The sequence below is a fragment of the Pseudopipra pipra genome, chromosome 4 (genome assembly GCF_036250125.1).
Source record: "Pseudopipra pipra isolate bDixPip1 chromosome 4, bDixPip1.hap1, whole genome shotgun sequence".
Lineage (NCBI taxonomy): Eukaryota > Metazoa > Chordata > Aves > Passeriformes > Pipridae > Pseudopipra > Pseudopipra pipra.
The window spans coordinates 47,871,713-47,890,001 of NC_087552.1; the positions used below are offsets into that span (position 1 = coordinate 47,871,713).

At 39.6% G+C, this 18,289-nt stretch overlaps 1 protein-coding gene across 7 annotated transcripts in view; it reads left to right on the forward strand.

Moving 5' to 3' along the window:
• The first annotated feature begins 2,034 nt into the window (after window positions 1–2,034).
• CLOCK (clock circadian regulator) overlaps window positions 2,035–18,289 on the forward strand; it is a 67,472-nt gene continuing 51,217 nt past the window's right edge. For 2 of the 7 annotated variants that reach the window (XM_064652851.1, XM_064652857.1), the window contains exons 1-3: window positions 2,035–2,155; window positions 12,816–12,917; window positions 16,293–16,379. The gene's annotated coding sequence lies outside the window, so the exon portion shown is untranslated. Of the gene's footprint in view, window positions 2,156–12,815; window positions 12,926–16,292; window positions 16,380–18,289 lie in introns of all 7 variants that reach the window. The other 5 variants (XM_064652852.1, XM_064652853.1, XM_064652855.1 and 2 more) reach the window with 5 other exon arrangements.

The following is an 18,289-nucleotide window of genomic DNA, read 5'->3' on the forward strand; positions in this document are numbered from 1 at the left end:
CAATGGCACTTCTGTAGGAAACACGGCTATAGTTAATGGAAGTGCACTTCTGGCTCAATCCAGTTCCATCACTCAATAATTCACAAAATATCTGCTGCTCTTAATTTGGCACTGTTTAAAAGCTACATTGGCTCTCTCATAACCTTGTGAGTGAAACAAAACTATAATTACACACCAGAGCAAACTTACATTGATGAAAAGAGCAGAGTAATAGTATTTCAACAAGAATAGTTTCATAAAACCACTACAGCATCTCTAACCAGTCAGCATCCTCTAACATATTTTCAAAAGAGAAGTAGCATTAAAAAAATTACCTTGCATAAGTCATAATTTTTGGCAGTAAATGCAAATGTCTGTCATCTCCACAGCTGTGCTGTCTGTTTTAATCTTGTCACAGAGTAATTCGCTACTGCAACACTGGAGTAGGAAAGTGTTATGTTCCTATACATGCCAGATGTGAAGCAAGACAGGATAGAATTTCTACTTTGTTTTTCTGAAGAATTACTACTGGTTACTAAAGATCTTTTGGCAAATTTGATAGATACAGCTTGATGCTATTTTTAGCTTCCTGGTTTCTTTGCCATATTCTAGTTCCGGTAATTATGCATTTTTGTTGGAAATATTCCTGCATTTTCTTCTATATGTTCCATTCCTGCTACACCCTATTATCTCTGCTACATTTCATCATAGAAGCATTATCCTTTTAATGAGTAATGGTATTATTAGATTTGTTTATATCACATTTTCCTTTATTGAAAGCTAGAAATGGAGTATTATGAATCACTAACAAAAATGAGTGTTGTTACTAATGCTTTTTAGAACTCTTCCAGCAGAAAAGCTGAGCTCATGGTTAGCTCTTTGGCAGCATTACTGCTAAAGAGGCTCCTGCCCTGCAAATACCTTTGCACAAGGCTGATTATTAGGTGAACCAAACGGGGAAACTGATCTACCTGGAAGGTAACCCAGAAAGGAAAATCCATGAGATTTTGCAGCCAAGTTCCTTATTTCATTCCAGACACAAACACGAATTAAGCTTCTAGAGATACACATTTGTAATTACACTTTTAGATATGTTGCTATCCAGGTGATCGACTTACAAATAAAATCCTCGTAACTGAAGAGAGAAAACTGGGATTATTTAAATATTACCGCTGAGCGACGTTTTATTTTACAGAATACAATTCCCTGCAATGTTCTGCTGCACGCAAGACAGTTTTATGTTAACATAACTGCGGCACATTTATTGAATGGCATTAGAAGCCTTGTACACGGACAAAAGGACTGAGACGGTCATGTCTGTTCTCTGCCTCTCCGTTTAGTTACACCACTTTATGCACACTCATAAAAGAAATCACGGACTACCGCCGGGAGGGGTTCCTTGAACCCCTAAATAACTCGGGAAGCACGTCTGTTCCCAGAGAGCATCCGGGACGCCGGGTGTTTCCCTGTGGGAAGGCGCGTGTGCCCGCGTTCCGCGCCGGGTTCACCGTGTCGCTGGGAAAGCGCCTGCGGAGACTCGGCTGCGGGCTCTACGACCGCCTGAAGACCAGCCCTCGCAGTAGCGTCGCCGCTCTCCTGGTCGCAGCCCGGCGAGCCCTGACGCTCGGAGCCGGCGGGTCAGCGCTGCCGGCTCTGTCCGTGCCGGGCGGTGTCGGCAGACGCCATTTCCCGGCGCGCGGGGTGAGCTGAGGAGAGGTGAGCCCAGGTCAGGGAGGCGCGCGCCCAGTGCGCCTGCGCAGAGCCAACTCCCCCCTCGCTAACGCGTGGCGCGGCGCGCGCAGAGCGGGGCTCGCCTCCCTGGTGACCTGCGTGTGCGCAGGCGCGGCGGCAGCAGCGGCGACGACGGCCCCGCGCGAGGCCCGGGGTGCCGCGGGTTGCAGTGCGCCCCGGCGCACGCGCGGTGGCGCGAGGTGCCGCGGCGGCCGGCGGCGGTGGGTGCTCGGCGGCGCAGGCGCAGTGGCGGCGTGGGGACTCCCGGGCCCGGGTGCTGCTGGTGCCGCCGCCGGAGCAGCAGCAGCAGGAGAAGGAGAAGGAGGAGGAAGAGGAGGAGGAGGCGGCGGCGGCTCAGTCAGGCAGTGCTGGCGGGCACGGGGCTGTGCGCGGGGAGCGGCGCTCGCCGGGACAGCTTGGGCGGGCAGCGGCAGCGCGGGGACAGGTGAGCAGCTAGCGCGTCTCTGGGCGGTGCGGGCGGCGGCGCCGGGCCCCGGCGTGCGGCGGCGAGGGGAAGGCGGGGGGACGGCTCGGAGGGGAGCGATGGAAGTTTGACAGCACCGGCGGGTTCCCCACCGCGCTCCGGCGGGGCGGGAGGGCAGCGGCTGCCCTTGGGCGGGCACGGCCGCAGCCGGGGGCGGAGGGCGCTCGCGGGGCACCCGCTAGGCCCGGTGACCCACTTTGCTCCTGTCACAACTCCGGGCGCGGCGGGAGCGCTGTCCGTCTGGCCCCGCGCCCGCGGACCGGGAAGGGCGGGCGCGGGGCTCCCCCGCATCCCCGGGCCGGGCCAGGCCGAGCGGAGCCGAGGGCGCCGCCTCCCCTCGCGGCCCGTCCGCCGCCGCTCCGCTCCGCGGGGCGACTCGTCCCGCGGGGGCCGAGGGGAGCCGCCCGCCCCGCCGCCCCACGCCCGGGGAAGGTTTGCGGGGGGTGGTCCCCCGGAACGCGGTGCGGGTGTTTGCACGGCCGTCGGGCTGCGGTCGGTGCCCGCCTGGCCCCGGGCCCTCCCCGGGCGGGACAGCGCTGCGGGGCCGCGGGCTCCGGGCGGCGGCAGGAGCGAGCCCCGCGCTCGCCCTGCGGCAGGTGGGCTGGAGCTGCGGGCGCGTACGCACTTTGTAGGCTTTTTTTTTTTTTTTTTTTTAATTTTCGGGTAACTTTATTGCGGTGCCTGCAGCGTGTTCGGGCTCCGAAACCTGAGGGCTTCTCGGTAGCGTCCGGTCCTCGCCCGACTTATTGCGGCCTTAAAGTCAGTGTGTCAAATACTCCAGTGCGTGCAGGTGTGAAATAGGACCAGCGAGGAAATCCGTGGTACCTAAATTTTGTGTTTGTGTTAAGGTGGATCCCCATTTCTGGTTGGTTTCACTTTCAAATTCCTGCTACTTTAGGCCTCGATATATTTTTTTTTTTTTTCCGTGAGGAGGAGTGCTTGTGAACTAATCAAAGAGATTTGTCGTGAGATTTCTGTAAGGCTGTTGTTTTCATGTGCCTGTTAAGGGCTGACCTACCAAGAGGCACAGGGAAAGTCAGATAAGGTTTTAGCTAGGATATGGAGTGGCATGTAGCGATGGAGTGGCTGGTCATAGATCCAGACCCTCTGAATCCTTAAAGTAAGTCTTTTTTTTAAATGACATAGTTTAACAAGCAGAGCTTTTGGTGGCAGTGTGGACTTGACCAGGCCTGCCTCTTCCTTGCTCCCCATTCTCCTCTTTGCTGCCCCCCCTCAGCTGCACCAGCACAACGGTTCGTGGAATTGTGTCCTGTAACTGGCTTGGGGAAATGATCCAGGTTAAAATTAACTACCTGGGTTGTTTTTCTTTTTTCTTTTTAATGTGGTTATATTTAACTTATATAATTTCCTTGGGTAACAAGTGTGCCAGGAGGCAAGAGGATTGTTTAAGCAAATGCTCTAGTGAAAGAAGTACTTGAGAAATAGGTCTCAACTGTGGAAGTCCTGGCAAAGTTCAGTGCGAGCAGTTGCAGTTGTTTCGCACTGTTCTATCTAACAGGAATAAAGTTGACTTTGTTTATAAATATCAGTGGGGTTTGGGCCTGTTATTTGAAATTGGACAGCATTTGATTGTTGTAATAGAGGGAATTCTACTTGAGAAGTAACTCTACTTTTCTATTTTTTAAGTGAACTATTAATTTTCATATGTATCTAACATACTTCTTCAAACATGTTACAGACACTGCTTTCAGATTATCAAACATGATAAGTTTGGGTTAGGTCTTTTTTGTTAGAATATGGATACTTCTCTGAGAATTTTGTTGGTAATGCAGGAGTTACTGCTTCTTGAGAAACAATTCAAACAGGAGAAAAAAACCCTAAACTTCCGGGTTGATATTTAATAGTTTAAGGTGCCAGTCAGCCATGCCTTGTTTTTTATTTCTTCTGCTGCATGTTCTTACATGGAAAAGTTTTAACGCATGTAGGTAAAATAAAAGAACGCGAGGAAAGCAATGTTTTCTTTACTAGTGCTCTAAGGACCCCATAAACTCTACTATAGCTAATTTTACTCTCTTTGTACCAAGCAATTTAAAAACTGAGTGGTAATTACTTTGAATTTAATTTGTAGTGTTGGTTAATTATCTTATTAGTATAGAATTTCACAGAAGTCATGAATCTTCATGGCTGGATTGGTCTTGCTGAGGAAACTGCTGCTTTCAAAAGCTTTGAGCTTTTGCTTTTTTTTTTTCCCTATTCTAAATTTCTGCAAGAAGTTGAAGATATAAACCAGTAGCAGAGAGATTGCCCCCCACCATCTTCACATGTTCTTTATATGAAATGTTTTTATCAACTCGTAAAGTTGTGAAATTTTTATTAAAAATGATAAATTTGTGTTGAAAACAGTTGAGAATCAAAAATGCAATTTTCTTCTGTAGGTCAGTTCACCATTTTCAAAACAGCTCTTCTTTTAGCTATGTACTCCTTCAGGAGATATGTATAATTTGCTGTCAAAGCCTCATGGCTTCAGCCTAATTTTGTAGATGAAGACTGTGGATAGTTCTCCTCTTATAATAGAAAACTAGTACCCTAATACAGTTTTTAATACAAAACACAAAATATAATTCAGAAGAAGTGAAGTTACAGCTAAGGTGCCTTTCTTTTCATCACATTGTAATGAGATGGTTTTTCTTGAGGCAAAGACTTTGGTAGATCTTTGATGTAAAAAAAAGTGCATTTTAGTGTGTTAGCCTTTTTAAAGCACAAGTTTCCGTATGAATGCTGGAAACTGTAAAGGCCAGATAATAAATCAGATGTAGAAATGTTTCTGAGGATAGGTGGTATAGTTGCATAGCAAAGACAGTAGTGGTTGTTCCTGCTGTTCTTACCTTCTGTTTATTTACTTTGCAAAGTATTTCTAACCTTTCTATGTCAATGAGCTGGTTTGCCCTGTAGAAGGCTATAAAGACGCCACTGAAGGGGTGGCACAAGAACAGGAGTCTCCAGGCTCTGGGAGAACAGTTGCTGTTTTGCAGCAGCTTTATCTCTGGAGGGGAAAAGAAGTATCTGTGAGACTACAGGGAAGTAGTGGCCAAAGCATTCCACTGTATCTCTCATCCTCAACCAATAGTACATTATTATTATTATTATTATTATTATTATTATTAGTGGTATTATTATTTTGGATTTAATGGCCTTTCAGAATAAAAAGAAGCGTAGGAAGCACACCTTCAGTTCCGTAGCAGAATCTGAAATGAAAGATTCCAGTGTCTCTATGTAACTCTGGTACAAGCAAATATGGCTATATCCCTTGGGAAGGTACCTCATTGCCTTCTGTGGGTGGTCCACCTGGGGAAAGCAACTTCCTAGTGTAGATGGTTATTTCGTTAACTCAGTTAATGTGAGGCTGTAATGATTTGAAACTGTTTGTCAGACATTACCCTGTTTATTTGTTGTAGGAGTTACAGATATGAAATGCAAAATCACAGAAGAGGAAGAAGACTCATGGTTAATGCAGCTGTGTGCTGCCCTGAAGGATTGAATTCTCAATCCCTACTCCTGCCACAAAATTCCTTTTGTAATGTAAAAGCCACTTCAATTTTGGCATACCTCATGCCTGAGTGTTTAATTTTACAGTCTTAATATTCTCTTACCATACTTTTTGTGTATAATATAAATTCTTAATTATAGCTGCTTTTGGAATATATAATCATATACATAAAAAGTTTTGGTGCTCTGTGGTTGTCATATATCCAGTATTCTGTGGAAGGAACAAGGCTTCTCAGATTCTTTCAGGAGTTTAGCATTGTACACTTTGGACTCTATCCAGCTGTTACATTTTGTCATTAAAATCAGTGAATTAGTTTTCTTATTCTGTACTGATGTTCTGAGAAGCATTGCTGAGTATATTATAAAATCATCATTAGTAGTATTAATATTTTATTAAATATAGATCCTTAAATAGTCATGCACATGAGATTCAAGACTGGTAAATACTTATATTTAGAGTGTGATGCTTATGAAGCTCAGTAAATACTATGGGCATTTCTCATCTTCATGATAAAAATGTATTCAAACCATAAATGTGGCTACTTAAATGCTTTGTCCTTAAAGCTGTGTGTTTAATTATTTTAGAGTATGTGAGAAAACTTCAGTTTTGAAGCTAATGTAAGTTTACCCATAATGACAGCCTGGTACCACAAGATGAATGGTGCTAGACAATAAGGCTTATGTTAAAACAGAGGAAAACACTTGGAGTAAGACAGATCTAATTAAAGTGGAATTTTAAAATAAATACATGACCTTGTAAACTGTAAATGGAATTCACAGTTCTGTTAAAAAGGTTGTTAGCAGGTATCTCTGAGAAAGATTTTGATGTATATTATTTTGGTATATGGCCAGATCCATAAATAATAATACAGAGGAGTCAAAACTGTGATTTAGGTGGATTTTGGATCTCTAGCCTCAAATAAAATCGTAGCCATGTGTTGCCTAAATTTTACAGGTTTCTAGGTTTTCCCTAGTAAAGTTTTGCAAATGCATTGAAGTTTTGTTCTCACTCAGGTCTTCCAGAATCTTGTCACAACTGAGCATCTTGGCATCTAAATTTGTTTATTATTCATAAATTAGGCAATCTGTAAATTAGGCCTTCACTTGTTCAAAGGCATGTTCAAACTACACCTGAGGCACACCTATGGGATTGGACTCGGACCAAAACCCTGTGGTGACTCTCCCTTTTGTTCAGAAGCACAAAGAGGTGAGGAAGAAGTGGTTTTGTTGATGTCTCCTTAAAACAAACAAATAAACTCCAAAAAACCAACAAATCAAAGAAACTCCAACCCCTAAAAAACCACTTTTCGTTGCATACAAGATGGTTAAAGTCTAATTGGGCCAAAGAGAGATACTAGGCCAGTTACTTTCTTGGAGAAAAAGGAGGTGAGTACCTATGTTCTGGCCTGTGTTCTGAAAACTATTTTGTCTTTTCTTCCATTTAAAATTTTAAATGCCTTTGGGAACTGGAAACTAGGGCTTAGGTCTCTCATTTGGGTGCCCTTCTCTCTAGAGAGGCATGTACACTGCTGGTTGTGCTCTGTCCAGCAAAGCATTACTTTTTGCTTTCATATTCTGAAGATTGCCACTGAAAAGGTAAGTTAGGATTTGATCCATCTTCCCAGTCTCATGTGGAGCTTGCTGAGTGATTATGGTTTGAACCCCTTCTGACAGAGTAGAGATTGGCTTTCAGATTTCTGTGTTCCAGGTTACTGTGCTGTAACCCTGTGCTGCTGGACAAAATGAGAGCACATCTTTTTGCCCCTGCTGACATGTTAAAAGAATATATTACTCCTGTTTTGATGGGAAGAGCTTAGCTATGTGTCTGTCAAGGACAGGGACCAGGACTGTGTGCACTAACCTTACCTATGTCCTAGGTCTTCAGAAACAGGTGAACGTGAAAGCGTAATACTGTGGCCACTGGTTACTTTTATAGTTTGCATCTCTATTATCTTTTTCAAAAGCCTTGCTGAGCGATACATTTCTCCCTGGCTTTAGTACCTTAGGATTGTGGGTACTGTTGTATGGAATCCCCTTGTGCCCTTTTTTAGTAAAGACTGTAGTGTAGGGTTGTATTGCCTGTTACAGCCAGAGCAGGAAGCAGAACTTAATTACTAACTCATTGTGTGGTAGTGGTGTTGCTGTGGGACGCTTAGAAGAGAAGGGAATGGGCTGATCATCCAGCATAAGGTCAGAATTTTAAGTGCTTTATTGTAGGGAATAGTATTACTAAAAACATCATCTGCGAGAGTTTTTAGCTTGCAGATCCAGAGATTTGTGAGTATATCTCAATTGCTTAAAGAAGAATTGATCCCAGCTCCCATAAACGTGTCATTATCTGCAGAACTGATAGATATCCAGAAAGTTCCAGCACTTTCTTCATCTAGCAAGTATTTGGGAACATAGAGGAGACAGGCTGGCCTTAAGTACGAAGTGGCTCTTCTAGGAGTGAGAGAAGTTAATATGTGAATTTCCTAATGTACATTAGACATCTTGAGGAAATATATATTTTTACAATTTAAATTATGATTTTAAAAGAACGAGAGTATGAGATACTAAGGTGGATAATAAAAAAATACTTCAAAATATATATTTGAAATTCTGAGTGCTGCTGTTATAAATAAAACAAGTCTCCGTTTTTACGTTTGAATCAAGTTTTTAATGATATAGCAAATAATAGTCTCTGGCATTTAAAGATATTTGAAGTGTTTGGTGACTATTTCATTGCATGTTTGATGCAATGTCAGAGACTGCCTTTTGAGTTGTGGCTGTTACTGTCATGTACCCTGACAGAATAATATTCTGTGATTTTGGGTGGTTGCTGGTGAGAAGGTGGTTTTGAATAGAGAGAGGGTAAACTCCTGCTGGTGTTGAAAGGTAGAGGGTTTGTAATTTTTCAAGTTACTCTTGCTAGAGGAATGCCAGAGGTTTGGATTTTCATCCGTTATCCAAAAGCCTCAAGATATATTAGGGGAAAAAAACTGTCTTGTTACACAGAGTAACTTTCCCAGTCCTGAGTTCCCTAAAGCTTTATTTGAAACCTGTGATATTATAAAAAGAGAAATCAGAAAATATTTTGCCAAAGTCATATTTCTCTTGGCTCAGTAAACAACCAGGAAATTTTCTCCATTAAAAGCTGTAGGGAGTTGCCTTTTTTTAAGCCCGATTTCCTAAGAAAACGTGATTTGTGCTTTTTTCCTTGTTTTCTCTTATTCTTTCCTTAGATGTTTGCCAGTAGCTTTTGAAATTGTTGACCAGTTGGAGCCATGTTTGTAGGAGGAATAGAAATTGCAAACTAATGTTCCTACAGGTTCTGGGCAAGCTGGATAGAGGGAAATGTGTCACTACCCTCTCCTGAGGGAGAGACAAAGCAATGCAATTTTGGTACTGGCCTGTTTTTTTTTTTCAGCATGCGCTGGGTCTGTGTTGGATAGGGGAACAGGAGATGGTTGTATATGCCAGTGGGGCTTGGGGATTCAGGCAGAACATTGGGCTGTTTTGGAAAGGGATGGGGACTGACAATACTGTGATGTGTCAGAAGGGTGATGGGAGGGGAAACTGGCTTCTCATGTTGGGGGAGAGGAAAGTGGGGCCACCAGAACGGTGCTTTATTCCCCACTGAAAAACTAACTTAATGATATGCTGGTAAAAGTTATTTTGGCTGTCAGCCAGGGAATTATTGTCCTGATCAGAATTAGATGATACTGTTTCACTGACTGCAGGGCTGCCTGACTCTTAGTTTGGTTTAATATGTAAAATAAATATTTTTGTAATTAGAAGAATAGCATTAAGCTGTGATTAAGTGAATATTTTGCCATTGTTTTGGGGAAAAAAATGGTTTTGATGTATATCTTTGAAAAGACCAGAACTTAGATATTGCCTTTGGTAGTAAAAAAGGAAAGAAAGTGCAACTTGAGCCTAAAAAATAGGATTTTTCTATGTAAAGGCCATAGTGAATAAGGTCTTTTAATAGTGGAGAGATGAAACGGGAAAGGGTTCTGTCTAAAGATTTTTGTTTATATCAGTTACTGAATGAAATATATTCATTATAGCAAAATAATAATATTTTTCTCTCAGCATTAGAACAAAAGACTTTACCTCCCAAATTGGATTTCCAGTAAGCTCACTTCTCTGTCTGTAACATGGAGTTACTAGTTAAAAAGCAGGAGCTCAGCTTCTGTCTAGAATGACATGTCTCTGATTCTTTTCTGTGGCCTATATTTGCAATATCTATTTATCATGATAAACAGCAGATTGAAATCTACCTCATTATGTTCAACTTGAAGATTTTTATCAAGTCTCAGTGGAGAATTGTAGTACGTCCTGCTAATAGGTTTAGAGAAACTTCTCATGGTGAAAGTGAAGAAAACTTCGTTGGCTTGTGCTACTTTTGTTTTTAGAAAATTCTTGCTCTGTAATATCATATATACTTTTCAGGCCTTCTGTAAACAACATAATCTTCACAAATGTCATGGTATTCACAAATAATTAATTAATTTTAAGTATTAAAATAGTTCATTTTTAAAATATCATAAAGGACTGCAAAATAGTTAGGTGATTCTGACTTGTGCTTATTTTAAAGTATTTTTCATAGTAACAACAAATATTCGAAAGGAAACTGGGTTTTCCTCTGACTGTGAGTAGAAAAGCAAGTAGCAGAATGAATCACAGCTTCCAAGAACTGCTGGAATAGGTATGCAGATTCTCTCTCTCACACACACACACGCACTTTCCTCTCTGTCAGTTTTAATGTAGTAATGTGATTTAATAAAGTTTTTCTTGCCATCCACAGCAGCAACACTCATTATATGTAATCAAGCTACTACTAGCAGTTGAGTGTTTGAGAATGAAGCTACAGTTTGTAACTAGTATGGTAATTCCAGTGATAACTCTCTAACATCTCAGCAATTTTACATGCAAGATATTTTTCCAGAGGTGTTTTTGTTGTTAAAATGTTTTATTTCATTTTTATCATATAGGGGTTTTTCCATTTCAGAAGCTTTAGTTAGACATTTTCTGCTGTGCTAAAGCTTTGCATGATGTTTCATAGATAATAAGATCAGTTCCAGCCTTGAAGAACTTGTGATCTGAATTTCACTGACATAGAAAATGAGGAGAATGACCTCAGAAAGGGGGACAAGGATTCAAATTAATAATTGAGTCATAGTGAGTGAACAAACAAGTTGTCATTTCTAAGAACACAATAAGGTAGATCAGCAATGAGGAAGAGGAAAACATAGAAGAAAAAGACAGCATAAAGCAAGTCCAAATAGTATAAGGATTTGAAGGAAAAGAAGCAAAATGCTTTATTTTGTAGGATCTGGAAAGTGTAATGAAATCAGAAAGGTAGTCTGAATCATGAGGAAGGATAACTAGAAGGTTTTAGGAAATGGGGCAGGAAAAAGATATGTAGAAACTTACAAAGTATGTTGATGGATTTGGCTCTTATGATGAAAAAAATGAGAGAGGAAAAGGATTTGAGAATGTGCTGGTTTAATCAGTTTGGCAGGGAAGTCAGACCACAAATTATAGTACTAAGATTTATTTTTTTAACCCTTTAAGAAATGTAGCTGTCAATCGAACTTGGCTTTTAAAGTGAGTGGCAAAACAACAGGTAGCTGTGCTTGAAAACTTGATCTCGAGATCTGTTGCTGCTTCTTTTTACACCCAGTTCTTCTGTAAACTGGAGGCCTTTGTATGAACTTTAGGACAATTGAGGTGAAACTATAGTTTTTAACATCAAAGGTAATTGAGGTATTACCGCTTTCTCTAAGTCAAAAGGATCACAACCTTTTTTCATTAAAATAACTGAAATTGCTTTTCAAAAGTATTTTAGTTAAATTGTTACTACCTTTATATGGACAATTAAATTTACGGGTGATTTATATCGAGTTATGTTAAACTTTGTTGCCGGCATAAAAAATGAAAAACAGTGTTTCATAAACTGGTGCAGATTTTTTTAAATGCACCTAAATGCTTTTCCTGCCCTATAGAATATAGTTTGACATTTCTTTTCTGTATACTGGTATTGGATTCAAACCATTGATTTCTAACATTAGAATATTTCATTTTACTGCATAGAAAAATAGATATGTTGTTGATAATGATCTGCCTGTCATATCCCATTAGACTTGGCAGTAGATCTTCCTCAAACACTGGCATTCTTCTTCCCCACCTTGACAGCTTCTTTTTTCTGTGTTATATGTATTGGGAGACAGTGGTAAAGAACAGGGGTTTTGAAGTTACTTTGATTTGGTTATTTTATGTCAAAGGAGACCTGCCTGTCCTTGCATACAGTGGAAGGGAATAGATTTATGTATGCCTTAAAGGATATACTTTGCCACATGGGAATGCTGAATAGAAAGTATCAATAGTGGTAACCAGCAGTAAGATATTTCCAAGGTGGTCCATGTGTGTTTAAAACACAGCACTGTATATAGGAATACAGAGTTTGTGATCTGTAATAGATGGGGAGCTATTTCTTTGAATAAGTAGTGTTTGTGTGTAGAAATCTCTACTGTATAGTTAGCTTTTGCTCAGCACAACTTACTGAAATTAGTTTTTCATCAGTGAGGGGAGTTTGAGTCTTTCTTGTGCTGTTGTGTTCCATGTTCTTTGAGAGTTTCAAGCTGTGTTCTGAGGTGGTTCACGTGTCCTGTTTGAACCATAGTACACGCAGTTAAAATTGTATTGATGCATTTTCTTTCCAGAAATTTGCATGGTATTTTACTGATGTTCTGCAAGGTCACAATATAACCCAAAGCAATTGCAGTGCACTAGTTGTAATATTAATGTTTTGTAGGCAGCATTAGAATTGTAAATTTCATGTTACCACTGGACTATTGCATTTGTCTTACAGATTTCGATTTCGGACAGTGCCAAAGCTACATAAAAGGTGATATGGAATGCTGAAGTTCTCCTTCATGGGTATTTACTTCATTATGTCGACTAGAGGAATTGGAAAGTGAAATTGTGGACAGTTAAGGGATGCAAATAAAGCAACAAAAATGGCAGGAGAGAAAACAGAAAGAAATAATCAAGGCCTCACCTCTGAAAGTTGTTTTGAATGGATTAATTTTTATAGAACTGTGGGGTTTTTCTTGTTGTTTTTCAGAACACTGTGCCAAAGAAGGCTTTCACTCAGATGACATCACATTTGGACTACTAATGCTACCCACCCACTCTACAAGGCACAATGCATTTCTGGGTAATTTAAGTAAGTATGTAGATTTTATTGCTACTAGAACAGTAATGCTTTAAGCAGAAACATCTCTTTTAAAACCTCAGGCAAGGTAGACATTCCACTTCAATTTCAGATTCAAATTAATGGGGCGTGTGGGCAAGAATAAACTTCAAATAAGCTTTTAATAAGCTTTTATCCTTTACACTGGAGCATGGAATGAAACAACTGAACTGTACCTGAGCTGCCTTGGAAAGTAGAAGAAAAAAAAACCAACCACCAAACCTCATAATGGCACTGTCCCCAGCAATGAAGTGAGCTAATATGGCCCTGTGATTTCTGGAAACTAAATTAATCTCCCTTCCAGGGATGTGTTGCAGTGAATGAGCATGTGTACTGCCACGCTCACTGCTTTTCTGACTGGGTTTTGGTTTGTTTTGTTTTCTTTTCAGATGGTCTTGTTAAATTTGAGATGGGCTTAATACCCCATTCATGTGTATAGAAAGCAAAAGAATGCATCTTAATAGGTTCAGGTAGCAATATCTCAGTTCACATGTCATCTTATCTGTGAAAGGGGTTGTGTCTCCCCGCTTACTTGACTGGACGCTATGTACTGCCCAGCTGAGAATGGGCCAGGAGGTGCAGATTTTCATCTTTGCAAGATTTGTCAATGTCTTACTCACAGTAAGGTTACTTATTGCTTTGTACATCACATGAAGAGAAACACAGAACAGATGGGGCAGTTTGTTTATGTTTTATCTTAGGAGCAACAAAGGGGTTTTGATTCAATGTATCATGAGGATCACGGGCATAGCCCTCTGTAACCCTCACCTATGTATTTATATGCTTTTTCTTTCTAGATAGGTATTGTTTTTTAGATGTCTGATCAATATATGCTGATCAGACATTATGCCAATCTTGCTGAAGCAGGAGTATTTTGTCTTGCTGGCAGAAAGCTTTTCTATATCTTTCATGGCTTATAATGTACTGGAGGTGTTTGGTCGTGCATGAAGTTTGGTCATGAATGGAATTACAGGTAGCAGTGCTTGCAGTTAATGATGCTTAACACTTTCTATTCTAAGGCCCTGGTTTAAGTTGCTTATAATTTGGTAACACTTGAATCACTGAGCAGTAATTCTTTGAGTTATATATCTGCTTCAGCTAAAATTATACCTGACGTCAGTTTGTGTCCGAGAATGAGTTGAGGGAGAAGAAATACTGTTTTCTTGATTCAAAATGCAATGAAAACCTTACCACTGGAAAAATAGAGCACCTGCATATGTTAAAGCAAGCAGTCAAGGTTTTAGGAGAAACCAAACCGTTATGCTGCAGTATCAGACTATTTTTTGTGCCATCCCAAACTCTTATGTTAGACTGCACGATAGATTTCTGAAAATGTTTTGTACCAGTTCAATGATTTGCCTAAATCCATTTCATCTGTTCAAATCAGATGAGGTAGATATGTTCCAAATCCTTTTAGTCATAACCAGACAGATCTACTGAGCATGTTCTAGCTGGACTGTAAGAAGTAAACAGGACTAATCTCCTCAACTCCATTGTGATGTCAGGTACAAACACTGAGTAAGAAGATTTTCTTCTGTACTCCTTGTGCTTTTCCTTAACCCCATCACCCATCTACTGATGATTTTGTCCTTTAAATGCTGTTTCAGCAGTATATTTACATAACTGTCATGAATGTTTTGTCATTCAACTTTTCTATATTCTTTGAGTTTTATTTTTTTTTAATTACTGCTCTTGTATTCAGAACAGATCATAATAGAATTGATAGTTTTGAACAATGTGTGTGGTTAAAAGTTATTAAATACTTCTTTTTGAGTATCCTGAAAACTTCTGCATGATGTGCATGTTTGGTTTTGCTTTTCAAGTAACATTTTTAGACTGTGAGGACCTGCTTGGTTTTACTAAGAATTTGTGTTTTCCAGGGCATATTTTAGCTTTATTTACTGCTTGTGTCTCCTTGGGCTATTTACCTCCATCTTTACATTTTCAGTAGTCCTTTTAATTGTGTTTCTTCCTCAGAACATTTTTTTAACTTGTGCTGAAAATCCTCAGTTTAAAACTGTCCTTACATTACAGAACTTTTGTACTTACTTATATAAAGACATATTTTTATACATTTTTTCTTAGTGGTTTTTCGTAGAAACATGAAAAGCAAATAACTAAATAGAGAGAAAATACTTTAGACACTGATTTGTAGAAATAAGAAAGATTTGAAAGTTGTGGTCACTCGTGCACATGTAAGTGCTTTCAAAAGTGCCTCTGTGCTTCTCTGGAAATTTGCCTATGTCACTACAGGGGAACGGTGAAATCAAACCATCTTCTTATTCAGATTTGTTCTTACACAGCTGCTGTCGAAGTGCAGTGAATAAGAGGTGGCAGCAGCGCAATCTGAGCCCATCCACAAAGAATGGAAGAAGTAGCATTGTAGGGCAATTGGTTTTCTTGGTTGTAATCACTGGGGCTGCTCTACCTTTCACAGTAAGAGAAATTGCAACTCATAAAATCAAAATTTGTCTCCTAGGATATGGGGAGCTAATGATCTGAAAATGGTCTCTTGGTTCCTAACTGAGATTTAAAGGAAAAATGAGATTATTTCTGAACAAGCTAAGAGATTATCTGAGGTTTTACATTTGAATCAGGGGAGTTGACTTAAATTAATAAAATACAGTAGTGGAGTTGCTGGCCAAAGCAAAAGTATGCCCTCGGCCAAGCAGAGAGATGAGAGGTGCTGTGTGGTAGAAATCATCATCCTTTGTCTAAAGATTTGAATTATGAAACAGAGGAAAACTCTTACAAGAGCAGGCTGGAGACTTCTAGTCTTACTTTCTTGTGGTGAAACTAGAATTTGTAGTGTAGGAGATGATTTCAATGTTTCCACCCCTTCCTTTTGCTTATTGCAGGATGGTACTGAACTTCCTTTTTTAATCTTTTGTGGTTTTTGTGTTGAAGTGATGCAGAAACATCTGTTGTTCATGAGTACAGGAACACGGAATCTGCGTTCGGTGTAGGAGTACATGGAATGATTTATTGCATCTTAAATTTTATGTATTAATATGAATTCAATACTACATTTTTAAAATCCTGTGATTACTTTATAGGGTTTAAAAAACCCAATGGAATAAGTCGTGTTTAATGATGAATATTTCTGATTTTAACTGATTTTTTGTTATTAAAACCAGAATTACTTATAAGCTCTGGGTTTTGCTTTGGAGCCCAGGTCCACACAGAAGGAGGCTTCTGAATGGACTGTCAATATACTTAAAATTTTCAATTTATGTTTGTATGAACACATGTATAGTGTTGTTTTGTGGTGGTTTTTCTTAAAAGACAGTTTTTCTTTAGGGATTCCTTTAAAGAGATCTGATTTTTTTTTTTTCCATCTAGATTTAGCAGATGTAAAGGGAAGCCCATTCGTTCATTTGCAAAATCTTCTGGAAATTTATTTGGATGTTGTATACTGAATGTCACTGAAAGTAGGTGAGTCTCTGAATATTTTGGTTATTTTAAGCAACTGAGTTAATTCGTATGTGACGAAATCCTGTTTGTCACTTGGATTGCTAAGAGCGACTTTGTCATTTAACCTAAATCTAGAAGATTAAATTATTAGATAAACAAATGACAAAGCTCAGGAAAAAAGAGCAGCCAGACTCTTAAGCAATATATTCCTGGCTTTACTCCAAAGGTAAAATCCTGTGTATACACCAAATATATTTTATCTAGTGTTTCTGTTATGAAGTTCTTCCATTCCATAAGTTGCTTAATTAGCTTCCGTTAGTATTTCTGTGTTCCTGTGGCTGTTCTCTGAGATGAGGTTTAGAACCAGGCTAATTTCAGTCTTACAATAGACTAATATTCCTGTGTCATTAATCTTATTTTTCTCAGTTCACGTAGTTGCTTAGCACTGGATTTAGAGATCAGTTTGAATGATCGCAGTAAATACATGATCATCTTTATTCTTTTTAAATTTTGTTTGAATTAGGGCATGTTAAATCACAGTGGTAGTGCTTACATGCCTGTCTCAGTCTACACTATCTAAATTTCCAGATAAAAAACCAATACCAACACCTCTGTCTGAAAGTTCAGATATGTGAAAATATTTTCTCTTACTGTATTTAATAGCACATGAAATAGGAGGAAATAAATAAGAGAAGTCTGAAAAAAATATGGGAGAAACAAGAAGTAAAATATTTTAAATGAAAAAAACAGGATATAAAAGATGAAGTAAATAAACAAAAAAAAGAGAAATGAAGCCTAAGCAATAGGGATATCCAGATTCTGCTGAATTCTGGATTACAGGAAATGAATTATTCTTGTGGAAGCCAGTAGATTGTCTTTTGTGATGATCCTTCAGTGCCTTCAAGTATTCTGAGCTGACACCTGTGTTTGTTAGTGTGGCTTGAAAAGGTAGGATATAACTGTATGCATTGCCACTGTGATTTGGAACATTAAAACTGCTTTGGACAAAATCTCTCTGTCTCCCCTTACCACTTAGTTGCTCAGGGTGTTGGAACTACACTCCGTTCTCAGAAAAATAGTCTGTAAGTTCTGCTGCAACTGCAAAGTACTCTTCTGTCTATACTGGGTAAATTCAAGTTTGCATCAATCATGAAATTCCTGGAAAAAGGTGAATGGTCTATGTGATGGTTATATTTCCTTCTGGAGACCAGATCAAATCTAATCCAAATAAACCCTCTTGAACAGCTAGCATAGAGTGTCAGCACCAGCTGCTTTGATCTGCTGATCCATTTCTACTGTTTCAGATTACTTTGTAATGGACAGATAGCCAAAATTGTTCACTTTGGTTGTAGGTCAGTAGATGAGGGCAGTGAACACCTATGATACGTATTTATGCTACAAATCCAAGTATAAGTTTCGAAATTAATATTGACAGGATTTTTTTTTTGCAATTTTGTGAATACAAGCTGTCAGTGAAACGAATATTACAAGTTGCAGTGAATCAAATGACTAAATCGTAACTGTCTTTTGAAATTCTGATCATTTACCTTTTCTTCCATGCTTATATTTTAATATTGTTAAAAACAGAAGTATTCTGATTTCTTTCCTAATTTTTATATAGAATTCTAAAATTTGTATGCTTCCCACTCCACATGTTTTGCTCAAGCTACTCATTTGCCTTGAAAAAAACAACACAATGAGACCAGTGCTTTATTGCACTCATAAAGTAGGAGCAAGACAAAAAAGAAAAAGAGGTGGTCTTCACAGATGTTTGCCATTATTACCATTTTTTGTGCCTTGAGCTCTCATAAGTCATGACTTTCTTTTTTTTGCTAGAATGGATACCTGCGTTTGAGATTGTAGATGGCAATTGGTAAGGTTTTGAAAATCTAAGTAATATTCAGTTGCCAGTGTTAATTCATTTTATCTTG